Source organism: Microtus oregoni, unplaced genomic scaffold (genome assembly GCF_018167655.1).
Source record: "Microtus oregoni isolate MIOR12 unplaced genomic scaffold, Mior012 000010F_ref0000083, whole genome shotgun sequence".
Classification (NCBI taxonomy): domain Eukaryota; kingdom Metazoa; phylum Chordata; class Mammalia; order Rodentia; family Cricetidae; genus Microtus; species Microtus oregoni.
Window position 1 is genome coordinate 2374343 of NW_024543069.1, and position 14551 is coordinate 2388893.

At 48.7% G+C, this 14551-nt stretch overlaps 1 protein-coding gene across 4 annotated transcripts in view; it reads left to right on the forward strand.

Annotated features, from left to right (window-relative positions):
• Nucleotides 1–14551, forward strand: part of Trim2 (tripartite motif containing 2) — a 93768-nt gene that overhangs the window by 306 nt on the left and 78911 nt on the right. For 2 of the 4 annotated variants that reach the window (XM_041658956.1, XM_041658959.1), the window contains exon 1: nt 9913–10304. The exons of 1 other annotated variant lie outside the window; for it this stretch is intronic. The gene's annotated coding sequence lies outside the window, so the exon portion shown is untranslated. Of the gene's footprint in view, nt 1–9912; nt 10305–13970; nt 14067–14551 lie in introns of those variants that run through there. One more of the 4 variants, XM_041658958.1, reaches the window with a different exon arrangement.

The following is a 14551-nucleotide window of genomic DNA, read 5'->3' on the forward strand; positions in this document are numbered from 1 at the left end:
AGCACAGAACTGGGGTAGAGGGGCAGATCTGGCCCCAAGCAGCATCACTGGACTGAGCTGGAGACATTTTCTCCCCTACACGCTGCCGGGTGCTCAGCCTTTTACTTTTCCAAGGCAGCTCTTCACGGCTTGCGGCTGCCACAGTGGGGTTTCTGTAGCCTGTGTACCCCGGTTGACCCCCTTTGAAAGAGCTAATATCTTTTTAGCATTTTCAAAGAGGAGGCATAGTGGACTTGTCATAAACAGACCCATTCAGAAATGTGGGAAGGCTGTGAGCCAGCGGGCTGCTGTAAAGTTTAACTGCCCCATAAAAAGTGCTCAAAGGGCATTCGGAACAAGGAAGAGCCCCAGGCGAATAGAGAGCTTGTCCTTGATTACTGGAGTGGAGAGGCCGGGGTAGAGGTGGCCCCTGTTGCCCCACCCCCACCCGCTGTGACGATTCAGAGGAATCTGATGGGGCTTGGGCAGCCACACAGCTTTGCTTTCTGGCTCCTGGTTCTGGTTTCCCCGGCTGTCGACTCTGGTTTCTTCCTTTTGGTCCATGTGGAGGTAGACCCTTGCCCCATCACAGAGCTACGGCCGCACGAAAGCGGGCTAGAAAACCCCGCCTCCTGCTGAGCGAAAGAACCGTCCAAGGCAGCTTTGATCAGACTCTGTGTCCTTGCCTTTCCCGAGGAGCCTGGTGGTGTGAAGTCAGTGAGCTTCCGGTGTGTTTGGTGTGGACAGGATGTAGAAGGGAGGCTGGTGAGTCACCTGGCATCCTTGCTGCGCTTTCTGAATCTCTGGCTTCTCCCATCCCCAGGTTTTGTACGCTAACTAGATAAAGCACCTGTAAAAGTGCCATGCTTTTGCAGCGCCTGATGGATTAGATCTGAATGCAGAAGTCAGTGCTCAAGTAAATAGGACCCAAAGCAGCACAAGGTTTAGCCCATTTGTATGGAAACATAAAACAATGTAAAATAAAAAAACCTTTAAGATAAATACAAATAAATGTCTTAGAAAAAACAACAACAACAACAACAAAAAAAAACAAAACAAAAAAACAAACAAAAAAACATGAGCAGTTTGCAAGTCAGGCCAGAGCTCCTGAGTGAGTGGTCTAGAGCCCAGGAGAGACGGAGGGCCAAGCTGCCCCTTGGAGCAGGCTAGGAACAGAAAGAATTGACTCTGAAAATGAACTTCAGACTGCAGAGGGTCGGGTGGGGCCAGGGCAAAACCGTCGGCACCACCCTGCACACTCCGTTTGTTGGGGGCACTGCATTCCCCACTCCTACCTGATGGAATACTTCCAAAAGCTCAATTGCCCTGCCCTGGGGGCTACTCCCATGCTAACTAACCATCAGCTGTAAATCAGAGGTCCCAGCGACCTGGGAGGCTTGGTGACTAGCATGCACCTGTGTCTAACTTCATGCTATGACTGGAAAGTTCTCTCTGGGGCTTCAAGTACAGGTGTTAAAGAAGGCTTGCAGAGGGCTTGGAGAGATGGCTCAGAGGTTAAGAGCATTGCCTGCTCTTCCAAAGGTCCTGAGTTCAATTTCCAGAAACCACATGGTGGCTTACAACCATCTGTACTGAGGTCTGGTGCTCTCTTCTAGCCTGCAGGTATACATGTGGACAAAATATTGTATACATAAAAAAAAAAAAGAAGGCTTGCAGAACCCAGGGAAACGCTCTGTCTGCTGGCATATTGTAAATGATATGATGGATAACATAGATGATCTGTCAAATAAAGAGCTGTGTGGGGTGGAGGTGGGGTAGGAAGGGTGGAGGTGGGGTAGGGAGGGTAGAGGTGGGGTATGGAGGGGTAGAGGTGGGGTAGAGAGGGGTAGAGGTGGGGTAGGGAGGGTAGAGGTGGAATGGGGAGGGTAGAGGTGGGGTGGGGAGGGTAGAGGTGGAATGGGGAGGGTAGAGGTGGGGTAGGGAGGGAGTCCTCCCAGCACCTCCACCTGTTCAGCAGATGTGTCTGTCGTGACTTTTGTTGCTATTGGTGGCTTTGTTGCTTTATGGTGACTTCATTAGGCAGGCTCCACTAGTTAGATGACAGCCACTGGGACAGCCACCTTTGCGCCTCCCGAAGGTGAGTGTTGGTACTGCAGCCAGAGATCCGCTCACTCCCCTGACAATCAGATCCCTTCCCAGGGCTTGGGGAAGCCCTCGACCTTCCTACACCCACGAGCACACAGAGATACCTTTTCATTTTCTGCATCTTAATGGCTTCAAGAACTGTTTGCCAAGAAACGGAGACAAGAACACACACACACACTTATTCTAACCCTCAGTATCACAGCTTTCTCAGGATTCACACTTCAGGCCACCTCTCACACATATTTGTACAAGGTGCACACTATTTCTAGGTCCCACTTCCCAAATCTGCAGCATGTGGCTAGTCCTAAGAAAGGCCAGCTAAAGGGAGGTCCCCGGGACCTCAGCATTGCCACACTGGCGGGGGTGACCCCAGAAGACCAAGGCTGAGAGCAAAAGCTTTGATTTGGTTGCATCCAGGTCAACTCTTGAGTATATTATTGGGCAAGTCACCCACTTTTCTAAAGTTTCTGGCAGGATCACTGTGAGATGATCTTAACTGTGTCCAGGGGTAGCTTGATGTACAGTGCTCAGCACAGTCTCTCTCTGGTAAATTCGCTCATTTCCCAGCTACCAGCACTCAGAGATCGGCCTAACCATAGACTAAGTTTGCTGAGTGCCCCCCCTCCCCCCCCCCAGCCAGGATTAACTGAAAATTCTGGGAAAAGGAACTATGAGTCACCTGGCAAGGTTGTGCCCTAGTTTCTACACCACGCTGGCCGGCAGGTGACTCTGGATGACAGTGTGTCCCTTGGGCCATTGTCATCTGATCTACCCATGAGGCAACGTCTTCAAAGTCCTCTCTGACTCTGGCTCCATAATGGGTCTAGCATATACCTCAAGCAGAGCTGAACTTAATCCCGGGTCTCCGGTTTCTACCAATGTCCTGGGAAAGCCCAGTTCCCTCGCTTTTCCTCATCTGATAGTGCTCATCCCAATGTCTCCCTCCTGGGATGACTTGGGGTTGGGAAGATAAGAAACACAGACACCTTCAGCGTGCTTGACTTGGGGTCCTTCCTGTGCCTTGCTCCATGAAGCACAACCCCCATTATGATGGAACTTTCTTGGTGTTGTTCCAGAGGTTTCCCACCAAGACTGGGCTGAAATCATCAATCTAGGCCAGAGGATGAAAAGTGGAGGCCACACCCGCATCATAGAAAAGCAGCTCTTGGGAGAACCCAGCCTTAACTCCCTCCTGAGACTGACAAAAGCGGCCATTTCTTCCCCGAGCCCTGTCTGTAGGGAACTCTAGGAAAAGGGAGCCCCAAAGCCAAGGGTGGAAGACAGTGGGATCAAGAAAACAGGTAGACAGTCCCTGGTAGCCACCTAAGAACTGGTAGCTTGATGACCTCTGTCTTACTGGAGCAGTGGAAGCCACGGTTTGGTTTGTATTCACAGTTCCTGTACTTCACAGTGCTCTACTTTAAATTTCAAAGGAGTGTGCACACACCTTCACCCATCCCCCAGTCAACACCTGCTTTGTCATCCAGGGACATTAAAGGAACCCACCAAAAAGATAGAAAGAAAATCAAATGTCTCTCCCCACCCCCACCCTGCCAGGAGTCCGGGCTTCCTTTCGCCTCAAGCCACTCTCTGAGAAGACTCATCCCACCTCCACCCTGAGCAGCCACTCTAGGGCTCTAACTCCCAGGAGGGGTTTCCCCCGCTCCACTGTAAATTCCCAGTACTGTTCTCCAAGGGCTGAGATAGAGATCAGCAGCCAACTCCTCAGGCTGCTGACTCAGTAGGCCTTCGCAGACAGCAGCAGACTTCACACGCTTGGCCTCCTGACACCAGCACAGGGGCCTTCTCCACCAAGGGCATTCATTCTCCGCAGGTGTGTGGAGACCTTGGCGTCTGCAGAACCACAAAGCCTGTCTGTGATCCTGTGGCTCCCACGGGGCAGAAGTCAGGGTTGACCTTTGGTGTAATAGATATCCTGCCAAGGAATCTCCAAGGACAGACACTTACTGGAAGTTTTTCCCTCTCCACCCCCCCCCCCTTCCCAGAAGAGTTTTCTGTTTTGTTTTGTTGTATTGTTTTAGCATCACACAGCCTGTCCTGCGTGCTAGGCCACCCTGTTCCGCGCCACACTCACCCTCCCCAAACCTTGAACTAAACTGAACTTTGAAGCGCGCGCACATACACACACACAAACACTGATGCTGCAGGTGCAGGACAGCACTGGGCTGCAGGGGGAGTTTGGCACTAGTGCTGCAGGTGAAGGTAGCATGCATCGACTTTTGCTGCATATCCATATCTACCATAACTTTTCATTCATAACGAGGCGTGGCAAGCAATGACAACCGTGAATGACAAAAAACGCATAACAAGCAGTAATGAAAGATATTGCACTATATCTATATATCATAGGCTGTTAAGTTCTAGTCTTTCCCTTTTTATGTCTTTAGACCACAGTCAACCACAGGTCACTGAAACCAAGGGAGGTTTTAAACTGTGGATATGGTGATGGATAAGGGGTTTCAAGTCAAGTATGGGTGGGTGGCCTCTGCCTGCTCCTAAAATCCTATGGCATCTGCAATATTGTCCTCCACTGTTGTCTCCGGGTGCTTTCCAGACAGCTGGGCACTAATTGAATTCCCAGAGTGCCTAGTATAGCCAGTCCTTTTGATGTATCACTGACCCCAGGTTCCTCCCCTGGAACCAAGGGAACAGGATGAGAGCTGTGAGCTTTTCGGCTCTCCCTGAGGCCAAGAGCACAGGCTCTTCCCGGGGTGCAGTCCTTTCCTTGTGCCTGTTTTTTGAACAAGAAATAGCAGCCATTGGTATTTTCTTAAGGGTGAGAGTCCTTTCAATCCACCCTCGACTTGGATAGCTGTCATTTCTCTGGATCCTTTCTGTGTTCTGGGCACACTGGGGACATAACATAAATATTAATTACTGCTGGTACATTACCGACAGAAAATGGGAAGACCCCTATACAGCAGCAGTGACCCTAGAAGTCCCAGAAGCTGTGTTGGATATGTGACAAGGACAGAGAGTGACAAGACATTAAAAAGCAGCTGTCTTCCCACACTTAGAGCGTGCAATATACCAAGGGTGCCATTGTGTGAGCTGTCACCAATGCTGGGAGAAAGCGGGGGGAGGGGGCAAGGGCAGGCATCCCTGCCTTCCATATGGGCATTCGGAGAATACTGGTCTTGGTGGAAGCCTCTTCCTACAGATAGGCTCTGTCAGCTATGGTCTCTGTGGTATATACAGATCTGGTGCCGTCCATCTCACGCTTCTGGGTGTGGTTCTGAGTGCAGGGTCCATGGGGAAGGACAAGCTACCCATAGTGACAGGACCTGAAGTCAGAAGCACAGGGTAAGCAGAAGGGTTTGGTGACCAGCAACCACCAACCTCTAAGATGGGTTGGAAAGGTATCTCTGTCGCCTGTGGTCTCCAAGGCTACTTGTAAACCTGCCTCTGTAGCAACCATGTCCAGCTGTGTCCTCAGCCCCACCTAGCGTGTTGGGGTAAGGGATAACTTGTCATTGTGTATCTTCCCCCCATATTGATGTAGATTAATTTTTCCTATTTTCTTCCTTTTGATGTATAAAAAAAAAATCCAGTGAGTCTCGGGATGAGGGGGCTGGCAAGGAGCTGAGTGTGTGTGGCCACTGGACGCTAAAATCATTGTAGCCACTTCTATTTGTTACTTTCTTTCAAACGGGTGTGTTTGCTCTGATGCGGCTCCTGGAACACCTCTCTGGTTCCCTCACATAGCGACTGTAGGATCCAGGCTGTTATCTAGTGTGTATTCTGTTAACTGTAAGGGAACTTGAGTTTAGTTCTTCTTGCTTTCTCGTTCCAAGAAGGAATGTACTTTCTTAGCCACTGACCAGGAGGCCTGGTGCGTGGGATCCAGCAGCAGGCTGCCTGGCTGCGGACGGAGATGCTAACACTGCTTCAGCTGCAATGCTCAACCGTGTTAGTCAGCTCCCCCTCACTGTAAGAAATAACCACTTTAAACAGACTTTTAAGTCAGAAAGGCTCATTTTGGCTCATGGTTTCAGAAGTTTTAGTCCCTGGTTGCCGGGCACTGTTGCTTTGGGTCTAGGGTAGGTATGACCAAGAAAGACATACGTGATGTTGACCTATGGTTTCCATTCCCACAAGAATGTGGGAATACATGTGCACACACACAGAGAAGACATGCACAGACCTCAGGAGGCGCACATAAAAGAGCAAAGGGGTTGTAGGGGGAAATAACTGGAGTGGAGAAGTGTTGTCAGGACACGTGTGTGTGTGTGTGTGCGCGCGCGCCCGCGCGCTTTTCCAAGACATTGTCATCTAAGGCCAATTAAACTTTATAATCAGGGAAGGGTAGAATTTGGACTCGGGAAAGAGAAGAAAGGCCACAACAGGCTCAGGAGGAACCAACATCACAAAAGATGTGTAAGCTGAAACCAAAGGAGGTTTTAGGAAATATAGTTTAACTATGTGGTATGGGAGGAAATCGGGGTTAAAAAAAAAATGTCAGTGGTCCTTGACAACCTGAGCAATACATGATGTCACTAATCACCCGGAGTTTCCTACGGTTTCCAACAGATCAAACCCAGGTCACCAGAACTCTCCCCACCTCTCTCCATGAAGGCTTTCTCACTTTCCCGAAAATGGACAGGCTGGGGTATCATTCAGTAGCAGAGCACTTGCTCCAAATGCTCAGGGTCCTGGGTTCAATTTCCACACACAAACACACACACACACACACACACACACACACACTCATTTATGGAGAGCCTTTTAGAAACTTAACTGTGTGTTGTGACCCTCGCCCACATCAATCACCTGAGACCTTGTTAGAGGAAATGGTTTTGGCTCCTTCTGTGCCAGGGTGTTGCACAGAACCTGTGTGCTCAGCAAACAGTGGCTACCGCTGTGGTGGAGGAGCAGGCTCTTTCCAGCTACTTCACATACAAGTCTTTCAGTTTATCTGACGTCTTAGATCCTAGGCAGGTTCTATGAAGAAGCAGGTCCCAGTCAATGAGCAGTGGTGGCCGGAAGCTGGCCCACCGAGGAACTGGTTTCACTCTGAACTTGCCTGTAATGCTAGTCAGGTCCTCCCAGGGTCCTCAGAACTTCCCCTCACGATTTCACAAACTTCATCACTGATTTCCAAACGAATTCCACCCTTCTAGTCATGAACTGAATCCTAGAGCGTCCCCCTAAAGGCCTATTGAAGTCATTAACCTTCCAAGAGTGGCCGTTGGGAGAGGGATTGAGATTAAGGACTACTTAAGTAGTGTTTTAGAGTAAGAAGTAAGATTGAAGAGCTGGACACCAGAGCACAAGTCTGAGTCCCAGTTACTCAGAAGGCGGAGGACAGAGGATTGCTTGAGTCAGGGGGGTTGGAGACCAGACAGGGCAATACAGTAAGTCCTGGGCCCTTTTCCATCTCAGATAAAAAACTCTGATAGAAGAACTGGGGCTGTAGCGCACAGGAGAGCACCTGCCTAGTGTGTGCAAGGCCTTGGCTTCAGGCTTCAGCACAGGAAATAAAATGTCGAGTCTTCAAAGGAGCAAGGCCAGCGCTAAATCCCATCTCCTGTGTGTTTGCTGTGCTCTTTCTAAACTTCGTGGATAGCACTGAAGATGGTCCAAAGTTTACACATGGCAGCGGTCTCACGGCAAGGGCCCAGGGACTGTGGCACTGTGACAGAAGGGAGGCACGGGGAGGGAGGAGTCTAGAAGGAAAGGGGCAGGTGTTGACCGTTAGGGCCTGCTCTCAGGAACTGAAAGGTTGTTGTACCTGTACTTGTGGGTGTGTTCATGACAGCCATTGGCACTTTGAGCCTGTACCCAGGAAATACCTGATGTGTGATGAATTCATATAGGATAGATACACTTAAGGAAAAAGAATAATAAAAATCCCCAGGTGGTGTTAAAATGAAGATATGATCAGACAAGCGGTGTGTGTACGTGTGTGTGTGTGTGTGTGTGTGTGTGTGTGTGTGACTGGAATGTAATGAAATCCTCTTTGTTTTCTGGTCCTCTTTCTCAACATTTCTGCCCACACCTCCCCTGCTCCCCTGCTGTGGATTTCCTCCCCTAGAACCTCTCACCCTGCTCAAGGTGGGTGAATCTATGAGTTAAACTCTTTCCTCCAGATTCCTACGCAGAAGTCTTAACCCCCACCCCCATACAAGCCAAGGAGCCATACTAAGCCTGCAAGAGGTTCCAGCAGCCCCTTCCTGGCATTTTTTTCAGAAATAAGCCCCTCCCCTTGTGTTGACCACAGGCCAGCAGGCTCCAGATCTGTCAGACAACACATTTCTGTTGTTTAACCCCCTCAGTTCCTGGTACTTGGTTTTGGCAGCTGAAACAAACCAATATGGTGCATTTTTCCCTTGTCTGTTTTTACCTTCAACTTCTAACCACACACCTGCCTAGCCTGTCTTGCTTAGCCAGGTCCCCAAATACCTTGGAAATCTGTGTGGTCGGTTTTCATTAGTAACCACGCTCAACTTCTGGGACATCATTCTGTGAACCCACCCATGGCTTCTCTGGGTCCTCTTTCTTTTTTCATTTCCTTCCATCTACCCTGCTGCTCAAGCGACAGTCTGTAACTCCGTTCTGGTACCTTCTCCTGTAAAACACAATGCCTGTTCTACACTCTGCGGTACGCGAGCCGGGAACCAGGCTAGAGATTTAAAAACATACAGAGACACAGACAGACAGAGACACGGACATCCTTGATGCAAAAGTGCCAACTTTATTGGGCTCAGGGGCAGTTTATATAGGGCTCTGGCCACGCCCCTGCTCCCTGGATCTTTCATTCGCAGACCTCACCAGAAACCACGCCCCTGCCGTCAGAGTCTCCTGCTCAGAGCAGCTGTACCCGCTCAGAGCAGGAGGAAATTGTTTACAAGCAATTCTGGGTCCAGGGGGTCCACAGCCCCCAACATACTCCCTTCCTATCCTGAGCATCAACTCCCAGTTTCTCTCTCTCTCTCTTTGGAGTCTTTGCCCCGTTTCCAATTCACCTCCACTCCCTTCCTAGGTGGACCCCTCTTGTGAAATTATCTTTCTGCGGTGGAAATCTTAGTGCATCACCTACCAGCTTGAAATCTGCCAGAGGGGTCCCTTAGCTTCCGGCCAAAATCAAGGCCCCGGTTTGCAAACAAGGACAGGGACCTAACTCCCCCGTCATCCACCATAGGGCATCTGTCCCCACTGCTCCCGTTCTCCCCATACAACTACATTCAGGATCAATTCCCAGCTTCTTTGTTCCAGAATCTGCCTAAGCTCCAAAACGCAAACGCTTGGTGGGGAGGAGATGGCTGGGTCTTCGGATTCCTTAGCGATTGAAAATCCCTCCAAGCCCGCCCTGCATTTCTTTGACAGTAATTTTGTAGGATTGGGAAATGCCAAGTCTCCTTGGCCTACCCCTCACTAAACTGTACAGCCCTTGAGAGTAGCCACTCCGTGCTTCCTAAGTGAGGAGGGGAAGCAAGGAGAAGGCAGCTATTTTGCCCGAGCTGCTGCAGAAAGTGAAAAGCCCGCCCTCAGAGACAGCACTTCATCGTCGTTTTCAGCGCTGACTGTATCATATTTGATTCATGTAATGGAATTAAAGCAAACGCCGAGCGTTGTCCCCCTTCCTCGCGTTCAGCAGGGTTTGCTTTCAATACCGAAGGCCCGGTGGTGGAAGCAGGCTGCCTTGAATTCGCTCAGCCGGGTGCAGCTGAAGTCACTTCCCCTGCGGGGACAGAGCGTGCTTTAGTGGGGTGGGAGGAGTGGGGGGAGGGGGGGGATGAGTTTTCCGCAGTAGACCTGAAAACCCAGCAGGCCGCGGATTGGTGCATCCCGGCTGCGGCCGCCTTAGTCATCCGTGTGGTTCTGGAACTGGGCACCAACTTGCGTGTTTGTCCCCGGTTCTTTGTGTGCGGATCAGCTGTGGCGTGGGCTCTGGCATCTAATCCAGGATTTGCCTCTGCGCGAGGCTTATGGAAAACAGATGTCTCGCCGCTCTGGGACTGAGCACAGAATGGAAGTGACCCTGAGGGGAGCAGCCTGGCACCGACGACACGGAGGGAAGGCCCCGGCGCGGCCCGGGAGGCCAGCTCTGCTCCTCGCCTCCGTTCTCTGTGCTGAGCCCGCGGCGTAGACGGCGTCCCCGAGCGGTGTGACCTTGAGACGGCGTGGGGCGGGCACGCCGGCGCCAGGGACTGCGGCCGCCTGAGGTCCAGGTGTGAGCAGCAGCCGCGAGGGTCACGGTAAGTGTCCTTGGCGGCGTGCAGGGCGCGGGCACCCAGATAGGGCTGCGGCTTTGCAGGGCTGGCAGCCCGTCAGCACTGTTCCCCGGATCCCGCGGACCCCTGACGACCCTAACTTGCAAGGAACGCTTGCAAAGTCATTTGGCTCTGGAGAAGAAAGCTGTTCTGTCTGCAACCTTAAAAAGCTTGGAAGGGACAGGCTTCCTCCTTTTTTAATTTTTTTCTCTGTTTCTACTTATTTTCCTTTCCAATAATAATAATAATAATAATAATAATAATAATAATAATAATAATAATAATAATAATGTTCTTTCTTTTAGAAGGACTACTCTGGTAGGTTCCCTTAGGATTAGTTTCCACAGTTACCCTCTGGCCCAGCTCATGCTACACTCCGGTTTATTAAAGGAGGGAGATGTTGCCTTTTGAGGCTTTTTGATAGATGCACGTTGAAAACTGCATGCTGCTGTCAAGACGAGAAGAGAGGGGGGCGGGGAGGAAGCTTGTCCTAAGAAATTCCTGCCAGAGCTTTAAAGCATTCCGTGAACCCCAGATCCTTTCCTACCTGTAATCCGGTCTATTCTAGGGAGCAACCGACTCATTTTCTGCACCCCTTTCCTCTATTTAGGGCACAGACAGCATTAGGTTCAAACACTTTTTGGTTTGGGGGATGTATTTGTTTATTTTCAGGGGCCCCAACTGAACTAATGAGCTACTGTTCCAGCTCTCAAATGCGTTTTAAACAGGATATTTCAGGGCATTTGGAGTTCTGGTAGTCTAAAGACGAGGGTAGACCCTGGAAGATTCATGAAAGGTTGTTCTTGTGACAGCATGCTCCTCTATGCCCCCCCCCCCCCCAAAAAAAAAACTTGGAGCCTTTTTTATCCCTTCTAGGATACAGCTTAACCTTCACATCTGTATTCTTAGAATATAGTTATAAACTCGTTCAGCATAACTGGTATTTCCAGATTCCTTTATCGGGGAAGGAGTTTTCGTGCTGGATTTCCAGTTGATTTCCTTTTGGCAGAGCCAGCACCTGCCCTTCAACTCCAAAGAACAAAAGGGCAGGAATGAGTCTTAAGTGCCCATCACATCCTTGACCAAAGACATAAGGTATTTTATAGGCTCTTTATGACACACATTGCGTTTCCATCCTGTTCAAACACAGGCTCATATAATGATTAAAGATCAGTTATAGGAAGAACGACTCTGCCTCCCTCCTGCCTTGGTAGATATGGACTTTGGTGAGTTCGGCAGGGCTTTCTGCACCCAGGATCGAGTACAGAAGCTTCACACCATAGCTCACTGGCTTCATATCAGCATTTCCTTTGCCTAGCATCCTCTGTTTTCTCTCCTCCTTCTTCTGGAGAATTTCATTTCACTCGGTTGCCATGACCTCATTTTGGATTGTGGCTTGTGCGATGCCGTCACCAACATCTGTTTAGGTGAAGATGTTCCTTATCTGGGAACATCTCTCCAAACCTAGATTTGATTTTCCTTGAAAACTCTATATAATAAATAGTACTGTATCTGTCAAAAATGTGGCATCCCTAAATTAATTATTCCTGTATCATAATGTTACTGTGGGCTTGTATGGATTGCTATTTGGTGAGATTGTAGTTTCTATTTCATACTGAAGTACAAGCAGAAGGAATTTCTCATAGGACACTAAATATAAACGGGTTAGAAAGTATAGTCATCACCGTCTCATGCTCTGACAGTTTCTTTGGTCTGCCTTTGAGTTGAATTCCATCCATTGACTCTTTAGGAAGAGGCTGATAGTTAACGTGCAGGTCTGTATGTGTGTGTGTGCTCTTCAGGCTACAGTAATTTACTCCTTTCCAAATTCTTCACCACAAAAACATGGCCCATTCAGTGTAGATAACCCAACTGGGTAATATTAGCAACTTCCAAGGGAGCTTTGGAGATGAGATCCCAGAACCCTGGACTCCTCAGAAGATATTATAATATCCGCTTTCCCCCACCACTGCTGAAAATAAGGTTGCTTACTTTATCCCATATCTATCTTAGATAACAAACATTTAAAAGACAGTGTTAGCTTGATCATTTTACACAGGGAAAGTTGATTCTGGCAGGTTCTTCAGATACACCTTTCTATGCTGCTGCTAACAAGGAAGGCTGGGACAGCAATGATGTCCTTGAGAAAAATCTGCTTGACTGGTCAGTCTGGGAGAGTTATCATAAAGCCCTGAGGCAAAGACTGATGCCTTATCAGACTGTCCTCAAAGTCAAACCTGGCTCCCTGCACTCAAGGCTCCCAAAGCAAAGATTCAGCTGCAGCTGTTACCTTGTATTCGATGTCTGTCCATTATTCAGTGAGGTCTGCCGTAGTAGTGAGTCCTTACTGAACATTGTCTGACCATTACTCCCTAAACAATACAGCAGAACAGTAATTCTCAACTACACAGGTATTACAAGCGATTTGAGAAGACTTAAAAATAGGCAGGGGCTAGGCATAGGTTATGTGTGGTTTATAGAAGGGACTTATTTGCAGAGGTTAATATCCACAGAGGTGAGAATGCCCTTGAGCCAACCCCTTCAGGTGCCAAGAGATTGCTCTATTTCTATCCTTACATATAAGACTTTAAAACTGAATGACTAGTTAACAAGTCTTTTTAAGAAAACAAACCACAAGTTATCTGAAAGTTCAATGCATTATTTTCTTTGGAAAGAGAGATAATAAGTCTCATCATATGGAGAGTATTTGATCGTAGGGTCAAAAGACCCGACAACTTCTACTTTTGAGATAAATAGAAAATTAGGGAGGGATAAATACGGTGACACAAAGCCAGTGTTTACTTCCTGCTTGGCTTCTATGTCATTTGTGGGGTTTGGTAGAAGTTAAACCACAGAATTAGTGTTTATGTTGGCACGTATTAGATTTTCTTTACAATGGCGCTGTCCTACATTAAATCATGACTTTTCTCATAAGTCGACTCTCAACTTAATGGTAGGACAGGGATATCCTCCTTCTAGAGTTTCTACTCTTTCCATTTTGCCTAACTGTATGCCTACATGAAATTTATTTGTGCGGAATGGCAGTCCCTGGGAGATTAGAACGTTCTCGGGTCTGCAAATGGAGAAGGTATAGGTTGCCTTCTGGCATACACAAAGCCCTGGGTTTTATTCCTAGAACCACGAGAAAAAAAATGTCTTTGTGTGTCCTTGGATCAAACTGTGTACCTATCAGCATTGCTATCATACTGTGGTGGATTAGGCCTGTGTAAATGAAGCTGCTTCTGCCAGCTTTTTCTGCTTAACTGCAGCACATGAATCTACCTGAGACACTAGAGAAAATATCGTACTTCAAGGCCCTGCTGTATGACCTGGAAGTATGACCATGGTTATACAGGCATAGCTGTTTATAAAGGAGAGCCTCAGTCTTGAAGGCATTTTCAAGCGTGGTTGGTGCCTTTGAGAAGCCACTAGGGAGTTTCCTTCTTCCACCCATTCATGAATCTCTTCCCGAAGCCTTCCTCGCAGTTGAGAATGGCGGTACACCTCTGTGCTGTGTGATATTGTTCCTATGCAGACCTGAGCAATCACCCCAGATAGGGAATCCGCTACAGATCAAAGTGAAGGATACCACCAAAGTCCATTTTGGTAAACTAATGACTTTATGGGGGCTACTTACAGGAGCAGAGATGACTCTCACTCAGCTGCATCCGCAGCCCCCAGCTCCACCCCCAGCACGGAGACAACTCACCAAAGCGGGAAACCTGGACTATAACACACAGCTTACAGGTAGTTCAAGAGGTCCGAGAGGGTCTCTTTGAGGCACAGGTGGTCTGGGCCTCTTCTAAATAGCCGGGCTGATTTCTGCTTCTTCCAGGTGGCTTGGCTAGTTCTTTCTTCCTTTAGGCAGCTTGGTTGGTCTCTGTTTCTCCCAGATAGTGCGGATCTGAGCTTCTTGTAAAGAATTCGGTGTGTCTGAGAGACTTCTAGGCAGGTCAGCTGGTCACTGTCTCTTTCGGGTGACTCAGCTGGTCTCAGAGTGTCTCTGGGCTGTCCTTACTGCTTATGTAAGCCTAGGGAGGGAAGGGCCTAACATATTTGGCCAGTTTCAGTGACTTCCTGAAACCTGAGTTGTTACTCCTTGAATTGAAGGGGTTTCCTTGCAGGATATTATACTTGACCTTCCCTTAGAGTATCCCTTGTCTTTACAAACATCCCTCTAAACTAGAGGTTTGTGGGAGGAAATTCTACCACATCACCCCGTAATCCCACCT